Consider the following 7,543-nt stretch of genomic DNA (forward strand, 5'->3'; position numbering starts at 1 on the left):
GAAGCTCTTAGCACACGAGGTGCACTCCCCTCGTGATGACAGAGGTCAGAGCTGGGGAGCGACCATCGCCTCCTCACGGGCCTGAGCTTTGCCGGTTCACAGCGGACCCCTCCCTCCCTGTCGCCTCACACCAGGCCCACTCCATTCACTTACACACCCTGCTGGCCCTTAGATATTCAAGTTTGTTGCCTTTTTTTTCCTAAGTCTATTTATATATTTGGCGTGCCAGGTCTTCGCTGCAGCACGCGGGATCTTTAATTGCAGCATGCAAACTCAGTTGACACACGTGATATCCAGTTCACTGACCGGGGATCGAACCTGAGTCCCCTTCTCTGGGAATGTGGAATCTCAGCCACTGGACCACCAGGGAAGTCCCCAAATCCAAGTTACAATTGCCGTCTTAGCCTCTGTTCTAGCCCTTGTCACCATGTCCCCTCCAGACTGAGGCCACCTTGAGGGCAGACTCTGTGAGTTTGGCCCCCGGGGGCTTCCATTCCTCCTACAAGGCCTGGCACACAGTAGGCTCACAGGCCCTGGAATTTGGTGAAAGGTTTGTTGTCAAACGAATCCCAAACCCTCAGCTCCCCTAACTGGGGCATGCACTCGATCCAAGCCCCGACCGGAATGTGACAAAGAGGTTGGCCCAGACCAGGGTTTTAAAAATACCCAGGGCTGGTCAGCTGCGAGCACTTGGAGGTGTTGAAACAAATGGGCAGCATCTGGCCAGAGGCCAGCCCCCCAACTTTGCTGTGCAAACCTGGGCTCATAGGAGGGGCCGTCAACAGCTCCCGGGGGCGGTGAGCCGTGGGGAGACCGGGCTGCAGCCCCTTCCCCCGGCACCCAGCTTGGGAAAGTGTATAAACAGCGCTGGGTGACGTGACATAATTTCGCAGAAAGGGCTACAGGACAGAGCGTGAACACAGGGCGGCTCTCCTAACATTTCCTCGCCACGGTCTCCTGGCGTCGAGAGCCGGGGTGTTGCTCTCCCTGTGGTCTCCCCACAGCCTTCAGAGCCAGTGCCCGGCCCGCCAGAGTCACAGTTAAAAATAATGCTCCCAGCACAGTCCCCTGGGGGACAGCCAGCCCCGGCGGGGCTGGACCAGGGAGGTCTGAGCTCTGATCAAGGGCCCACTGGGTGCCAGGCACTTCCAAGACCTCTGCTCGCTGAGCCTCACGATGGCCTTGAGAGGGAGGGATCATCGTCCCGTGCACAGATGGGGAAACTGAGGCTGGGGAGTGACGCAGTCCCTGGTTCAGAGTTCTCTGCTCAGCTGGTGGCAACATTCAGATCCGTGAGGCTAGCGTGTCAAGGAGTCAAGGGATCAGTGTTTTGCTTTGTTGGGTCCCGAGTCCCCGGAAGAATGTCCAGGCCTCAGCAGGCACGGGGGCAGCCCCCACTTAACATGTCCGAACCCTGCTTCTCCCACTGACATTTTGGAGTTAGGGAAACACGCTGATAGATCAACTGAGTGTGTTGCACTCCAGATGCGTCTCCTTAGCATCAGTGCTAAGAAGAAAAATACATCGGGGAAGGGGATGGCACACCTCAGAGAGGTACAGCTCTACATGTGGGAGCAGGGCCAGAGCAGGCTTCGCTGAGCAAATATTTGAGGACAGACTCAAAAGACATGAGGGATTGGGCAATGCGGATAACTGGAGGAAGCACATTCCCGGCAGAGGAAACAGCAAGTGCAGAGGCCTCGAGGCTGGGACGTTGCCGGGCATGTGTGAGGGTGAGGAGGAAGATAGTGTGGTCAGGGTAGCGTGGGAGCTGGAATCCTTCCTAGATGCTCAAAGCTTTCCTCTGGAGTCCACGGGAGCCCCGGAGGGTCCTAAGCAGCTTAGCGTGGTCTGACCGAGGTTCTGGAAGGGTCCCCCTGACTGTGTGTGGAGAATGGACTGTCAGCGCCTGGCAAGAAGAGTGGCAACCAGAGAGGAGGTGACTGCAATGGTCCAGGCAGAAGGGCATGGTGGCCAGGCCCAGGGGAAGACACTGGAGGAGGGGACGTGCAGGCAGGTCACGGTCTCACAGTCTAGATCTGGTCTAGAGGCGGACAGGACACCCTGCTGGACCAGACGTAGCAGAAATCAAGAAACCAGGGGCGGCTCCAAGGTTTCAGGCTGAGCGGCAGGAAGGACGGAGCCTCCCCCTTAGGGAGGCGCAAGCACCGTGCTGGCTCCCAGGGGAGGACGGATGTGGGTGGGACAGCCCTTCCTGGGGCCACGGGGGACCTCGGCAAAGCCCTGCCCCCAATATGTGGGCCTAGCTTTCTGACAGCCCCCAGTTCAGATGAAGATCCTTCCTCTGCCCCCCATTCCATCCCTGGCACAAGCTCCTGTACATTGTGCAGAAGCCACCACGTGTCCTCTCCCCCTCAACCCTGAAGAGCAGCTCACCCTGTGAGCCCTCATCACATTTGTGAATTCGTTTGATCATCACAGCAGTTCAAAGAGGTGGGGACTGTTATCTGCATCTACTTCATGGATGGGGAAACTAAGGCCCAGAGAGGTTAAGTCACTGAAGTCTTAGATCACACAGCTAACAAGTGGCAGAGGCAGGATTTGACGCCAGGGTTCATGCTCTTAACCGTGCCACTGTCTCATGAGCTGCTCACCATTGACCATGAAGAGTCAAACTGGAGGACTGGGGTTAGGGGTGGGGCTCAGCCACCCCTCCCAGCATCTACCCCATGCTGTGTCTCTATCCTGCACATCAACTGAAGGGGTGGGTATTATGGTGATTGTGTCCATTCTACAGATGAGAAAACTGAGGCGCAGAGAGAGGAAGTGCCATGTCCAAAGTCACACAGCCAAAGCATGAGGACCCAGGGTTCTGGGGCTCCAGACCCCATTCTGTCCCCACGTCCACACTACCTGTGCATGTCACCTGCCTCTCACCCTGGTAGGGAGGGAGGTGTTCAGGGGTACGAGGGCCATGCTGAGTTGCCTTCCGGTTGGCTGGCAGAGGATCAAGAAGCAGGCTGAGGATGTGGAGAGGTGACTCGAGGATAGCACAGCTCTTTGGGCTTGCAGATTCTATCTGACAGCAACGAACGTTTCTGAGGCCAGCGCTGGGCCAAGCTTGGGGTGGGGGGCATGGAGGCAGGAACACACAGCCGAGTGTGTGAGAGAGGTTGAGGCCCTAGTTGCCTCTGACGCCACAGGAAACGGAGGGGGGCTGTCACAGGAGTTCACATCGAGAGCAGCCCAGGGCAGCAGGTGCTCATGAACCTCTGCTTTGGGCAGCCTGTTTAATCTCTTCAGAACTTAGCTTCCACTTCTGTGAAACGGGTTGATAATGCCTGCCTCGGAAGACTGTTGCCAGGACTCACTTTGTGAGGTGCTTTGCGCCCCTCTAACTGGCCACCGTGGTTTTTTAGGATGAACAGCACAGGAGAAAGCACATCGCAGATGGTCTGGAGACGCGGAACCTGCTGGGCAATGGAGCAAAAAACGAAGTGCTTTGGACACTTTCTTTATCTGTGAAGTGATGCTTTCCCTCTATTTCATACGTACCCAGAAGCTCCCAAATCCCTGATGAGGTGAGTATCAAGATCATCTTAGCCGGGGACTTCCCTGGTGGTCCAGTGGCTAAGATTCTGCACTCCCTAAGCAGGGGGTCTGGGTTCAGTCCCTGGTCAGGAAACTAGATCTTGCATGCTGCAACTGAGACCTGGAGCCGCCAGACAAATTTTTCAAAACAATCATCTTCAATGAACAGATAAGAAAACTGACACCCGGTTAAGTTATGAGACCTAACCAGGGTCACAGAGCTGGAAAGGGATGGAGTGGGAATTCAACCCTGACTCACCGGGCTTCCCTGGTGGCTCAGACGGTAAAAAAAAAAAAAAAAAAATCTGCCTTCAACGCAGGAGACCCTGGTTAGACCCCTGAGTCAGGAAGATCCCCTGGAGAAGAAAATGGCAACCCACTCCAGTATTCTTGCCTGGAGAATTCTATGGATGCTTTTGAACTGTGGTGTTGGAGAAGACTCTTGAGAGTCCCTTGGACTACAAGGAGATCCAACCAGTCCATTCTGAGGATCAGCCCTGGGATTTCTTTGGAAGGAATATTGCTAAAGCTGAAACTCCAGTACTTTGGCCACCTCATGCAAAGAGTTGACTCATTGGAAAAGACTCTGATGCTGGGAGGGACTGGGGGCAGGAGGAGAAGGGGACGACAGAGGATGAGATGGCTGGATGGCATCACGGACTCGATGGACGTGAATCTGAGTGAACTCCGGGAGTTGGTGATGGACAGGGAGGCCAGGCGTGCTGCGATTCATGGGGTCGCAAAGAGTCGGACAGGACTGAGCGACTGAACTGAACTGAACCACGGGGTTGCAAAGAGTCGGATGCGATTGAGCAAATAACACTTTCACTTTCTTTCACTCTGCCTCCTCCGCTTTGCCTCTCGTATTGCAAACCTGAGATCACAATAGCTTCGGTTTTTCTTGAGCACTTATTGTGTGCCGTGTGCTATTCTGAGCACTTCACATATTAATCCAGACCTCCAGTGGTTCAGACAGGTGCTGCTTCGGTCCCATTCTACACGCGAAGAAAGAGGTCAGGTAACTTATACAAGGTCTGGCTGTATGGCCCTTGGTCTTAGGGCACCACGCTCCACTTGAGAGGGTCAGCCCAGTGCCTGGCGCCCAGTCAGTGCTTAATACACTGCTAAACCTTGGAAAAGGATACAGAGATAAGCAGGGCTTTCCCATTCTAAGCCATGCTGAGTGCTCGCTTGAGAATTCACCGTTCCCTATTTCCACCCCTTCCTGCCAGTCTCGCCCGCCAGAGGAGAAACTGCCTGTGGGCCCTTTTCCCGTCTCCCCCTCCCCCTGGGGAGGTTCTGTGCAGCATCCACGGGGTCACGGGGCTGCTGGCTGGAGGGCTGGCGAGAACCCGAGTTTGGCCAGGTTATCAAGTTTCGTGGTCAGCCACCTTCGCCCCTGACCAGAGCTGTCTTTCCAAAACAGAACATTCAGTCACCGCCCGTCCCTGTGCTCAGCTGTCCTTGTGCTCCTGACCTCGCTTCCTGCCCACCCGCCCGTTTGTTTGTTTTCCTTTCCCCCCCAGTATCCTTGTCTCTTACTGACATCTCGCGAAGATGACCAGGGCAGGCAAGACAGAATCAGAGAGAAAGAGAAGCTGAGAGGCCGAGAAAGGGGGAGAATCGGAGAGGCTGTTGGGCACTGACGGATCAATACAGAGGCCGGTCACAAGAGAGACAAAGAGGAGGTTCAGACAGAGATGGAGAGGCAGAGAGAGGGGGAGCCACAGAGAGAGCAAGGGAGCCCCGCAGACACCCCTGCCGCTCTGCATCCACGGTCTTGGGTCTCCTTGCCGTGGATCTGAACCTTCTCCCAAGTCTGAAGAGTCTCCTGCCGCCACCCCCTGCCAGCCCCTCCCTCACCCCACGCACAATTCCTGCCCAACTCCTTCCCACCCTCCTTCTCCAGGAAGCCCTCCCTGCTCCCACGGTGCCCTAGCTGCCTTTCCTTCACCAGGCTGGGGCGGTCCACTTGTTGGTGTGTCTCCTCCACTGGCTGTCTACGCCCCGAGGGCAGGAACTGGGTCTGCCTGGCTCGTGCGGCACCCCTTGCACCCAGCGCAGCCTCTGACACGCTTGCTGCTCCGGGTACACCGGCTACCTTTGCATCACCCTGGAGAAGCCCACCCTGGTGGCCCTGTCACTGTCTGTGTTTCACTGTATGATTGTTGCTGTAGAGTCTGCGTCCCCTCTGGACCCAGGAAGGCGGAGTCTGAGTTTTGTGTATTCATCCCGCTTTGTTTCTCTCTAGTGCCTGGAAGAGTGTCTGGAATAGAGTAGGCGCCCAGCTATCGGGGGAAGGAATGAATACCCCAGTGGTTTAACTGCTAGCTCTCTGGAGGGTCATTATTATTATTGATTGTTATTGGAGGACGGTTCGCTTTACAATGCTGTTTTGGTTTCTTCTGTGTAGCAAAGTGACGCTCCCTGGAGGTTTTGAATCTTATGTCTTAGTCCATTTGAATCCAGCTCAAAGTCTTCCTGTTGCCATTCCGATCAAGCCCTGAGTCCCTCCTGAGGCCTGCGAGGCTCTGCATGCTCTAGCCCCTACCGCCCTCTCTCTCCGCCTTGCTCTGTCCTTCCCACACCCCCCCACTGGCACCCGTGTCGCCATTCCCCAGGGCACCATACATGGTAGACAGTCTCAGCGCCCCCAACACCCCACCATACGTCATGCCAGCAGAGTCGTTGTTTTTCTTCTGTGAACAAGACTGCCTAGCAAATGGAGCGCATTTGTACAAACAACCTCAATGTCACCAGTGGACCTTGGTCACTGTGGGACAGTCTCCAAGGTTTGGCCGGCCAGCTGCCCAGGGTCTTGTCCCAAGACAGAACTTGAGTCCTAGCCTCAAATGAGCTGCCTGGGTGGACGGGGGGTGTCCTGGGGGGCCCTGGGTCTGACCTTCCTGTCCTGCAAGAAGGGAGGAAAGAAAGTCGTGGGGAGCCCGGGAAAGTGGTGCTAACTGAGGAGACCCCATCATCCTCTGGGCTCAGACCTAGCCCCAGCTCCTCCAGAAAGCTCCACTGGCCGCCTTCCTCGCTTCCGGGGACCCCTGCTCTCACCCTCATCATATCATAGCAGCTCATATCACGTTCTGCTGAAATTCCCCACTGGACTGTTTCCTCCACTGGACTGGGCTCCAAGTGGCTAAGGCCAAGTCTTCTGTATGCTGGTGTCCCCAGGGCTCAGGTCTGGCATGTGGGAGGCATCAGCGAACACACGCTGAACAAGAAAGTGATTACTGAGCAAGTACTTCCTGCCTTGACTCACATCTACTTCTGTCTCTATCACTAGGCCATGTGCCTAAGACCTCGTCCCCTTTATCTTTGTTCTCCAGCATCTACTGCTGCTCGACACAGAGGAGGAGGCATGGAATACATGTGGGAAAGTGAATGGATGGACTCTTCCTGTACCATCCCTCGTATCTGTCATCCCTCATATCCCATTGCACTTTGAGGTCAAGCACAAAGCCTTGCTTGTTTCTAGTGTCTCTGAGTCTAGCATAGCGCTCAGCACAAAGGCGATAGTTGGTATGTTTTTATTGAGTATATGGATGATGGACAGATGGATGATGTTTGAATGTATGGATCAATGAAGAAGTGAATGGAAGGCTGGATAGAGTTGAGTAAATTGGGTAGGTGGATAGAAGTGTGGGTGAATGGATTGCTGGGTACAAGGATGACTGGAGAACGATGGAATTCATGGATCAGTGGAGGAATAAATGGAAGGTTGGAGAGAGTGAATAGGCCAGGTGGATGGATATGTGAGTGGGTGCATTGTTTGCAGATAGATAGATGGATAGACAGAAGGCAGGACAGAGAAGTGCTGCAGGACAGAGAAGTGCTCCAGTCCAGGCTGGGAATGGAGGGAAATAGTGCTTTACACTGCCCCATCTCAAAGTCACCATTGTCGAAGAACTAAATGAGGTCAACACCCACTGGATCATGGAAAAAGCAAGAGAGTTCCAGAAAAACATCTATTTCTGCTTGA

General features: G+C 54.8%; 1 long non-coding RNA gene across 1 annotated transcript; it reads left to right on the forward strand.

Annotated features, from left to right (window-relative positions):
* The first annotated feature begins 1,647 nt into the window (after nt 1-1,647).
* Nucleotides 1,648-5,998, forward strand: LOC114117641 (uncharacterized). Its single transcript, XR_003591303.2, has 2 exons — nt 1,648-1,733; nt 3,381-5,998. It is a non-coding gene; the product is annotated as an uncharacterized LOC114117641 (long non-coding RNA).
* The last annotated feature ends 1,545 nt before the right edge of the window (nt 5,999-7,543 follow it).

The sequence above is a fragment of the Ovis aries genome, chromosome 13, assembly GCF_016772045.2.
Source record: "Ovis aries strain OAR_USU_Benz2616 breed Rambouillet chromosome 13, ARS-UI_Ramb_v3.0, whole genome shotgun sequence".
Lineage (NCBI taxonomy): Eukaryota > Metazoa > Chordata > Mammalia > Artiodactyla > Bovidae > Ovis > Ovis aries.